Below are 11,067 nucleotides of genomic sequence, written 5' to 3'. Positions count from 1 at the left end.
TTTGGATGTATATTTCATTCATGCTTTCAACATTACCAATAAGCATGTCAGCAACTTGCTGCATTATTTTTCTAGCAAAATATGAGAAAGAAATAAATTTACTTGGGTTCTTCATCAATCCGAAAGGTAAACCTTCATTATTGTAGTAAACACTTGGTTTGGTGTGAATGAGATTATTAATATGATTTCTTATTATGGTCTAGTATAAATGAGATGATTAATATCGTTCTTAAAAGGCAAAGCTTTATTACCGTGGTTAACATGGTTTCTTATGCTTCATTACTGTAATAGATAATTGTTTTAGTGTAAGCAAGATGCGTGATTAACTTTAAGCCTACAATATCAAACACAAGTTTAGGGATTAATCTTCTAATGAGATTTCACAATCTCTTCAAGCCTCTCCATAGAAGAGGCTGTCAAAGAGGGAACATTTAATCAAAATTTTATGTAAGTTGAAGTTTTGATATTATGTATTATATATATAACAAAGAAAGAAAGAAAGTAGCCTAGACGGTCCTTCTAAATTGGGACCAGTTTAACTGTTGGTTAGAAGAATGGCTTATAAGGTTCATCTAGTTGGTGTGTCCCCAAAGTATTCCCAGTGCGTCTCCTAAATGATAATACTCCCTCTGTCTCAAAATATTAGTCATTTATTCAATTTTTCATTGTCTTAAATATTAGTCCCTTTTTCTAAAATCAAGGGCTAAAATAATATGAATTTCCTATTTTTGCTTTTCTTTTAAATTTATTAATAACACAAAAAATACAAAAATGACAATTGATATTCCCAAAAAAGCGTGTACTATCAAAGGGTAATTTTGAAAAGTTAAATGTAATAATTGTACTATCAAAAAAGTTAGATTCTCCAAAAATGACTAATATTTTGGGATGGAGAGAGTAATAATAAATAAACGAACACGTCACGTGGCATGTCTCATACCCGATGTGTTCCCTTAAAAAATAATAATAAATAGAGGGACACGTCACGTGGTGTGTCTTATACCTAATGTGTCCCCTAAATAATAATAATAATAATAATAAATAAATAAATAAATAAAGGGACATGTCACCTAACATGTTTCATATGTGTTCCGGTGTCCGGCACGGTTACAGCACTTAAAGTGGCAATGCTTCATAGATTGTGATAAGTCATCAAAACATATGAAACAAAGCGAATGCATTATGGGAAAAGAGAATTTCCAACTTTTAACTAGTACGAATAACTGATTCATATTTAAAAATTTTGCATTCATGCATTAAAAAAAGAATAACAAATTGAAATTTGTTTTTTTTTTGGAAAATGAAAAACTCTTAAAAATCCTATGGAATAAAATGTATGAGAAGAAAATTCAAAACTTTGTTAAATACTTTTGGTATGTGCCTTTAAAATTCACCAACTTAGAGTAAACTGTTAATAACCATAGAGCCTGAAACTAATTATCAATAACCATAAAACTTTCAAGAAAGCTGATTCCTTTGCTTAGTTGCACACTGGTGTTGATTTGAACTAGACTCGATAGCTGGCAATGTAGTTGAGTTGTTACATTGTGATTTCTCACCCCATTCGCCATCGGATTCAAGCAGTTCATACACAAAAACAGTGCCATCGGTTAACCCCAATGCAAATTGGTTCGGTTCATTTGGATTCGTAGCAACCACTAGTGGGTATATAACATGACTACGATGAAGAACGATAAAAAGAAAGAGTTAAAAATGAACATTAGTACAAACTTAGATATGAAACTCATTGTATGTATACGAAAAAAGTCTAAAATACCATTTTTGTCGTTGAGTTTAATGACTAAAATATTATTTTCCTGTCAATTTTACTTTATAGAAATAGATGGATGGTTTAAATTGAAAATTGGAAGGTAAGTAATACCTAGTGTTGGATGGAAGATAAGTAGTAGAATTAATCAGGCATCGTGGTTGGAGATCTGAAGCACAAAATATGCACACAATTCCATCCAAAAAGGTTGGATAAACCAACTGGCTATTGCATGAAAATGTTGCATGTGAGACTGGAGTCAACATCTCTGGAACCGGCCATTGGAAATACAAAACATAAAGTATTTTATTTAAACATTGAAAAATAAAAGTGCCAAATTATGGTATTCACAAAATAAAGTTACTTGCACAACGCATTCCAGCTTGATTGTTTCATACACGGCAAGTTTCAACTCATGCACGACAAGGAAGTGTATTTGATCTTGGTGAAACTGAACCTCGATTTCTGACAGTTTCTTGGTTGATCTTCCAGTTGGAAGCTGCAATAAGCTGCTTTTTTTACTTATCGATTTATTGCATTGCCACACAATTATCTGCCAAATGAAAAAAAAAAAAAAAAAAAAAACACAGTCAGAGAATCGAAACTTTGAGAAGGGCTTAGAATTTCAAATTATCAAATTTGAAAAAACACAAACCTAATTGTTCGCTCCAGCAGAAACAAATAAATTACTCAGAGAGGAAAAGGAAAGGCCGGTGATTGGTTTAATGTGACCCTTCAGCATGGATTTCACCTTCAGCACGAAAAGATTAAAAAATTTACTTATCATTCCATTTAAGAAGAGCCATTGAATCTACACAAACAAACTAAGATCATACCTCATTTGCACGAGTGTCATATATCAGAACAGTCGAATCATCCATGCCAATGGCAATTATGTTGTTATCATGAGGATAGAAGGCAACATACATTGGCACAGGCGGTGCACATATGAAAATCGCCATTGTCTGTAATGTTCCAACATTTAGGAAAACATCAGTCAACTCTAAATAAAAATAAGGTTTTTTACAAGAAGCGTGGGAACGTCTTTCAATAAAGTTTAGGTAGAAAAATAGAGTACTTAAAACCAAACCAAAGCATTTGAAAATTGTACGATACCTTAAATGTTGCTATGTTGAACAAAGAAACTTGACCCCCAGATGTTGAAATGAGGTAAGAATCATTTTTGGACAAAGCGAAACAGGGCTTGGCCTCTTCAGTTCTAACACCAGTTAAGTCATTTGTCATTAATGTCCTCGATATTGGATGCCATAATTGAGGGGAATTCTTCGTTGTTACCTGCATCAAGACATACCTTAATTCTCAACATAACAATCTTGAACTCATATTTGAATTCAAAGAGAAACGTGCGTGCATACATATAAACGATGGGAATTTTTTTACCTTGGATTTATGTGGCCACCTCCAAAGTAAATGGATTGCATTTGATGCTAATGCTAAAATGGCATCACTGGAACTCGTGTACGTCAACTTCAACATTTGAATTAGTCAGTAGAGAAACATCTACGAAGAACTAGTCTTTATTTGGCAAGAGCTAAGAAGCACATACATGACAGGAATACAACACATACACACCACCTTCTTAGAAGTGTCTGTGTATCCAATATTCCAATATAGAATATTGTTGAAACAAAGGTGCATCTAAGGTAAACAAAATATAACATTTATAGCATTATTTTGTATCCAAAATGGATAAACAATGATTGACCATATTTACACTATAATAATTAGTGAATCGCACCTTAGCCATTTTGATAGAACCAGGAAGCAGCAAGAACTGAAGTTGAGCAAGCTCACTAATTTCTTTGATCTTCAATGCCTTTATTGGTTTGACGACTTCAATTGTTTTAGGAACATCCTCCAAGCTCCTTCTGTCCCCATTCTAGCAAGTCCAAGTTTTATGTTACTTCAGAAGTGATTGTAGCTTACTTTTCATGCTCCTTTCGGATACGATAGCCCTATAGTTCGGACTCCTGTGGTTCTGAATCTGATTTCACAAGTACAATGTGAAATAGATAAACACAAATGAGTCCAAATCTGGCAAATCTTTTGAAAAATCGATTTTGAATCAAAATGCCAAAAATGGACTACATTGCCATATTTCAGAGTCACCACCTAAATATTTTCGGAAAATCTAGGAAACCCGTGACTGATGCAAAAGGCCACTTATTCGTCATCACCAAAGTGTCTTGGCTCGGGTACTTAGGTATGAGAGGGGAAGGTCATGAATTGAGCACCTCACTCACCCGATCAAAGATCGGCCTCTACTAATCACGATGTGATTCTTATTTACATTATATGCTCTTATTCCGATTTTTATGCTATCCTTACTAGGTGACGCACACAAGTATAGACTAATTTGCAAAAGTTAGAACATTTTGATTTTATGTTTGTTTGAAAATTGTTTTGAATATGTACCACTTCGAAAAAGTAATCTCATATGCACATTTAAGCAAATCATCCCAACTTATGCAATTAGTCTCCATCCACAGGCATTCAAACAGGTATATCACTTAAGCACTTAGCCTCATGGTATCATGTTTGACATAGCAAAAATCACACGCATGCAATGTGCTAAAGCAAAAATGCTCGCCTAGTACTCCAAGGCAAGCCAAGGAAAATAAAATGATTAGAAAGAATGCATGATTCTAAAAATAAAAATGACTAATGCAACACATACAAAATACAAATAATAAGCTCGGCTAATAACATGGCATGTGAAGCAATTTGAGGCATGCTATAAAAGCACGTATTTGTATAAGAATTTGCATTTTGACATTGGTTAGTATGATGAGCCAAACCCTTATGTATGCAAAACAAATTGATGCAAGTCATGAAAAATGCTAAATAAAACGTGATACTTTATGCTATCCATCATAAGCAGATAAATAAAAGGGAGAAAGAAATGGGGGTTGGAAGACATACACATTATTACAATTTTGCCCTTGCACAAGAGGGTCCAAATGAATGTCTTAGCTAATTACCAAATTAACTAACTATTACATTACCAAAGAAATGAATCAACTACACTAGCTAATTATTTACAAATTAGACTTAAGCTAACTAATTAATTACAACACAAAATTAATTCACTAAGCTATTACAAGTTCGAAGGAATTACACTTAATTAATTATAACATACTACTATTAATATAAATTAACGAGCAACAAGGGATGAAGAATTGTTCATGCATGAATGCGGATTTCCACCTGAAAATGCCCTTTGTTTTGCTGCCAGAATGTTTATACTTTGCAATCATAAAATTGAACTATTGTTGCCTTAGCCTCTTCTCTGTTTTGCAAGAAAAATGACACTGTTTGGCTAAAAAGCGGTGGTCGGTCGGCCTGTAGAAGTTGTCGGCCGGCCATTAGTTTTTGCTACTGCCCTACTGTAACAAACATGAAACAACACACAAACATAGTATTTTCAAGAGATGTTTGTCCGCCTTGCCTCTCCTTATCATTAAACAGATCAAAAGACGGGTAGGCTTGATTCGCAAGCCATCAATCGACACAAGTTCATTGTGTGATGATTTATGGATCAAAGGACAAAATCTCAATAAATGACAATGAAAGACCCACAAACCTCCTCCCTATCATGGAATTGATCAAGGAAAGTGGAAGATCTTGAATCTTGAGCCATTATCATCACTAAAGAGTATGAAACAGTTCAAGACTCAACGGGTTCAACTAATGTCCGATTGAACCCCAAACTTGATTTTATTCTCTTGTTCCATTTTAGTCCAATTTTATTGCGTTTTTTACTTACCTTTCCGTTCATTAGTCATTTTGGTCCAAGAATAATAGTTAAGTCCACTAAATGGAGAGGATTGTTAAACAAGAAGTTGTTTTAGGCATGAGAGAGAGGTAATACCCTAGTAATGAACCTCCGAAGATATTAAAACATCTAGCATTTAAGGGTCTCTTTCTCAAGCTTAAACAACACTCATTTGAAGCAACTCTCAAAGAAATAAAGAAGCCAAGAAAAGAGGGAGAGTGCAGAGGTGATTATAGGTGAACACAACTATGGAAAGTATGAATTAAATGCTATTAACTAAAATAGGTAGGTGTCTAATGCCTAAACCACCAAACCTATGAGGACCACTACACTACAAGCCTACTATACAAAGCATAAATGAAATAAACACCCTAAAACAGTCCTAAAATGGCTAAAAACAGTGCTGAAATTCTAAGAGAAAAGCTTGAAAAAGTAAGCAAAAATAATAAGGAAATGAAGCTAGTAAACAGGCATAAGGAAGGGTGGCTAACCCCTCTATTTTTGGGACCTCAAAACAACATTTTTAGCCTCTGAAAACCACTGAAAATCAGTGGTAAAAAGTTGGAAAAAAGTTGAGGAAGAGATGGGAAACACAAGGGCAAAAGCTTAGGAGACAAGGTTTAAAAAGGGGGTGATTAACCCCGCTACCTTTAATAGCCTTAAACCACAAGTTTCAGCCCATAAAAGCAGTTGAAAAATAGTCTAAAAACAACAAGTAATGATAAGGAAAAAGTAGTGTAAGGAAGCTTGAAGTTATACCTCTTGAAGAGGAGTAACACTTTGAGTTTCAATCCAATAAATCCCCAGCCTCAAGAGCTGAAATTCAAACTCAATAACCTCAACAAAGAGACCTAAAAATTTGGTTTAGGAAGTCTAGGTAAGGTGTATATAGGTTGCAAGGTAGAGAGAGAAATATTTTCCAAGAATTTTGCTTCACAAAATTTTCTAACCTAATTTCAAGAGGGGTGGTCAAGTATATATAGAAAAATATGTTACTATCTCGGAAATATCAGTATAAAGACAGTTGATGCAATGTATGCACCAGTGAGGATAACTGGCACAACTGGCAGCAAAATATCTATTTTGCTGGAACACCTGGGTGGCGGCCGACCACTTACTTCTGGCCAGTCGGCCACTAGTTGGCCTGCAGTGTAACGCCCCCAAAATAATACAATAATCCAACTCATAAGATAAATGAACATAATAGAAATGATATACTTTCATTCATCAGAGTTCGTGTTACAAAAGATAATCCAACTCATAAGATAAATGATATACGCTCATCCTAAATCTATAGCATGTAATACCAACTAACAACAAGAAAATAAATGCCCTACGGGCTTACATCTTTCCAAGACATTACTTGGTTACAACAAACGAGAGTCAAATCTCTGTACATATATAAAGCCCTTAGCTTGAATGAACATTTAAACACAAAACACAAAATAGAGCCTCCAGCTCCTATGTCCTCCCAAGCTACGTCCTTGGAGAAAGCATGTCAGCAGTACCTGAAAATGGTTTCCCAAGTAGGATGAGCCAAAGCCCAGTAGAAATAGTCTATCACAATATATGAGGTTTAACTAAGATATAACTGTCAGATAAACGTCCAATATTTATGACCAACTCACATTCTTTTCATGACCATTCAATAGTGATACTCACATCTCAATCCATTTCCATCTATTCATTTCGAGTTAATTCATTTCATTTCAAGTCATTTGACAAATGTGTAATTTTCCAAATAACCCAATCGAGACTACAACTCAGGGGTTCTCAATCAACATAACTATCATACAAGCGTTTCAACCTTGCCATTTTACGAAAATTTTGTCCGCGGGATCGGAACCCATGTATACATAAGATTTCGGGATTTTCACCATAGACACAGCTTAATTTCAATGGAGTCCATTCCCTATCTCCTCCCAAAACATGGAGTCCATTTCCTTTCTCCTCCTAATACATTATACATATACAATGTATTTAAAAGTACTGTCATATTCAATGACTATCAATTATACATATTCAATGCGTTATCATAAAGTCATATTCAATGACACAATTAAAATATTAGTTTCAATTCTCCTAATCTTCATACAATTTCTACAACAATCATGGCTATCCTCCACCGATAGCCCAATACAGTTATTGTTAAATAGATATACAATCTTTATAACATATAATTCTTCAAATTTTCATAGGTGAGTGATTTAACAAATCCAATTACACCATTCATTCATACATCCTCCCAATTTCACATTTCTCATACCAAGTCCATCATTCATACAAAATAATTATTTAACACACATTAGGGCAAATTTCCCCCCTTTTCAATTATCAATCCGAAGGCAAAATTCCACCATTCTAACACAAGAGAACTTCATATTCAAAACCCCATATTCATTTATGTAACCCAACATGGAAACCCCTCTTTTCAATTTGAATCCAAACCCTAAGTTTACCCAAATTACTCCCAAATCTCGCCATTTAAACATAACAACAAATAGTTAGGTTAAAGATCATATCAAGGTGTAGAACATCTCTACCTTAAGTGTAGAAGCCCAAAGGAGAAGTGGAGAAACCTCAAGGATGCCCAAACTCAACTTTATTCGAATCAAATGAAAGCCCACGAGATGCTCCACCTTTTTATCAAAGGGAGTAGGGTAATGGGATCCTTAGATCTAGGTGTATTTGTAGAGAGAGAGAGAGAGAGTATTTTAGAGAGAAAAGGAGCCGATTTAGGGTTTTTGAGTGAAAAGATAACAAAAAGTGATATAAAAATGAGCTGCTGCGAACTGATATACGCGATGCTTGCTTGAGCGAAGGAGTTGTTACTCGAGCGACCAGATACAATAAGTGTTCTCGTTCGAGCGCAAGAAGCGTCACCCGAGCACAGAATACAAAGTCCCAGAAATTTTGTAGATAGAAGACCGTCGCTCGAGCGCAAAAGTCCTCGCTCGAGCGAACATCAACACCCTCCCAGAAACTCTGCAAGACTGAACAAATGCTGGGAGATCACAAAGCTCACTCGAGTGCAAGAAGCTTTGCTCGAGCGAAGAAGCCAAAATCTAGGCAACATCAAGCTAAACCAACTAACAACCAACCTATTCCAAACACGCCCAACACATTCTAAAACTCAAACTCAAAGACAAATGAGGGAAAAACAAGACATGGATAACAATATTAAACCGCAAAACCCGTGTCTGAAATATAATAAAGGTCGGGTCAAAATCGGGATCACTATATGTAGGCCTCTGAGTGGTCAGGCTTGGAAAAATACTGTTTTGGTCCAAAAGTGGTGTAAGATTTTTAGGCTTCTGAGACTCAAAATCGAGGCTTCCTGCCGAGGAAATCGAACATTTGTCCAACGTATAAATTCATCATTGGGTGATCAATTTGTGGCGCCCAAGTCTTAAGGGCGGTTAAAAATGGGATGTCTATAGTGATATCAAACACACTTGTAAAGATATGAAATACATGTAAAATAAATGGAGAAAGAACACATTTAATATGGAAATATACCAAATGGAGAAACATTACATGCACAATATAAATATATATTTATATATCTACATTTTCAATTTTGACAATAAATTTTGTTTAGAGCCCCATGAAATGATTTAACGAACTGACCTTAGTTGCAATAATGGATACAGGCATTTCATGAGCTTGTAATGACTGAATTCCATTAAGGGTTCCTAAGATTTTAATTCTTTTGTTCCTCGCAGATGCAGCCAGTAATGTGCCCTCCTTGTTGAAGCATATGTACGGAGTTTCCTTATGATTTGAGAAATTAAAAATAAAATAAAAAAATAGAAAAATAAATGTGAATTGGACTACAATTGTTGCATGTACAATATATGATATAATATAGAAACACAAATGCCCATTTGTAAACAATAAAATTTAATTTTAGCACAATTACAAAACCACTTAAAGGTAAATCTCCCCTGGCATCAGAAGTTGCCAAGAGATCCTCGCTATCCATTTCCCAAAATTTGATAACATAGTCATCACCGGCAGCCAAAAAGTGGTCTTTGGTTATATCAAGCTGCACAATACCCAAAGAATGTTTTTGCAATCCTTTGTAGTTTATCTGCTCAATACTTCTCTATTCTACCCATTCAACAAGATAGGTCTCCCCATATTGGTTATTATCACGTGAAAAAATCCTACAACATGTTCAATGGCAATGTTAGTGTTTCAATTTGTCCTCTATATATATGAATAGATACAAAATCATGTGGTAAAGTAGGTTCAAAAGATCTACCTTTTGCCATCGGTACTATAAAGTATTGTTGTGGACCCTACTCCACCTGGTGCATCATAATGAACCAACGGTCCAGACATATCATATGATCATACTTTTATCTTTCCATCAGTCGAGGTTGAAAAAATAAACTAGAAATAGGAAGCACAAACATAATATTCAATATATATATAGAAAATAAATAACATAAGCCATGAAAGCAAGAAGTACACATGGAACAATCAGAGAAAGAAGATTTGAATTTGTGATCCTTACATGAAAATTTCCCCTAACATGAGGGCAAACACAAAATACAGGAGTCTCATGCCCTTTGAAAGTAAACAAGTTGGCACCAGTAACCACATCCCACACCTACAATTATAGATACAGTTAATCTAAGAAGTATGGACACGACACGAATATGACACAATATGCCAATTGTTATATATATGAATATATCATTCAAAAACAATTAAAAAAAATGCAAGATAATTAATTTACATTGCTTAAGATGGGAAACAATACAACTATTTAAGACTCCAAACTCACCTTAATAGTTTTGTCATCACCACCGATAACGATCGAAATTTGCTCACTAATACTAGCAAAAGCAATATCGCTTACGCTACCAATATGAGCCTCGATCTAGGAATCAAAGGATTTTACATCAAAAACAAAATAACATTGATATGCAGTTCTATTTAGGGGTTAATGTTGTGAGGCCCCCGTCATTCCCACGAGCCAACACCTTTAGGGAATTGTTTGAGGAGAGAATTGGAAAGAAGCCTATGACATATGCCCCCTCTCATAGAAACTGTTGGAAAAATTGGTTTATATAGGCATATTTTGGGCAAACTTTGAGCCCAAAATTGAGTGGGCCCCGAACGTCTTTTGGGGTGGGTTCGAAGAGGTGAAGTGTTCCTTGCCGCGTGGCAAGTCACACGGTGAAAATGGTTCGTCAAAACCATTTATGAGTGAATGGGAACATGACATCGTTTTCGGGTTTGTGGAATAGACATTTAAAGTTTTAAAGTGGGTTTCCTTGTGAGGCTTGTGCCACATTGAAACTTTAAGAGAGTTTTGTTAAGTATATAAGCTCCAGCCTACAACACTTGGGTTGGGCCCCAAGGGGCACCCCAAGTTTGTAGAAGGAAGGAGTTATGGACAAAGTGAACCTTAGCCCAAACCACCACACACGTGCGCACGCGTCGCCGCCGCCATCCGTCAGGCCAAGCCGTGCCGGGCGCGGGTTGGGTC

The 11,067-nt window shown here is 35.4% G+C and overlaps 1 protein-coding gene and 1 pseudogene across 1 annotated transcript in view; both read right to left on the bottom strand.

Moving 5' to 3' along the window:
- Nucleotides 1–1,512: 1,512 nt before the first annotated feature.
- LOC145789136 (protein TPR3-like) overlaps nucleotides 1,513–11,067 on the bottom strand; it is a 113,600-nt gene continuing 104,045 nt past the window's right edge. The window contains exon 21 of the mRNA XM_082903077.1: nucleotides 1,513–1,678. The gene's annotated coding sequence lies outside the window, so the exon portion shown is untranslated. The remainder of the gene's footprint in view (nucleotides 1,679–11,067) is intronic.
- LOC114273925 (topless-related protein 1-like) lies at nucleotides 1,917–11,031 on the bottom strand (annotated as a pseudogene).

This window comes from Camellia sinensis, chromosome 13 (assembly GCF_055761805.1).
Source record: "Camellia sinensis isolate YWXY chromosome 13, ASM5576180v1, whole genome shotgun sequence".
NCBI lineage: Eukaryota > Viridiplantae > Streptophyta > Magnoliopsida > Ericales > Theaceae > Camellia > Camellia sinensis.
This window is presented reverse-complemented; position numbering and strand designations above follow the sequence as displayed.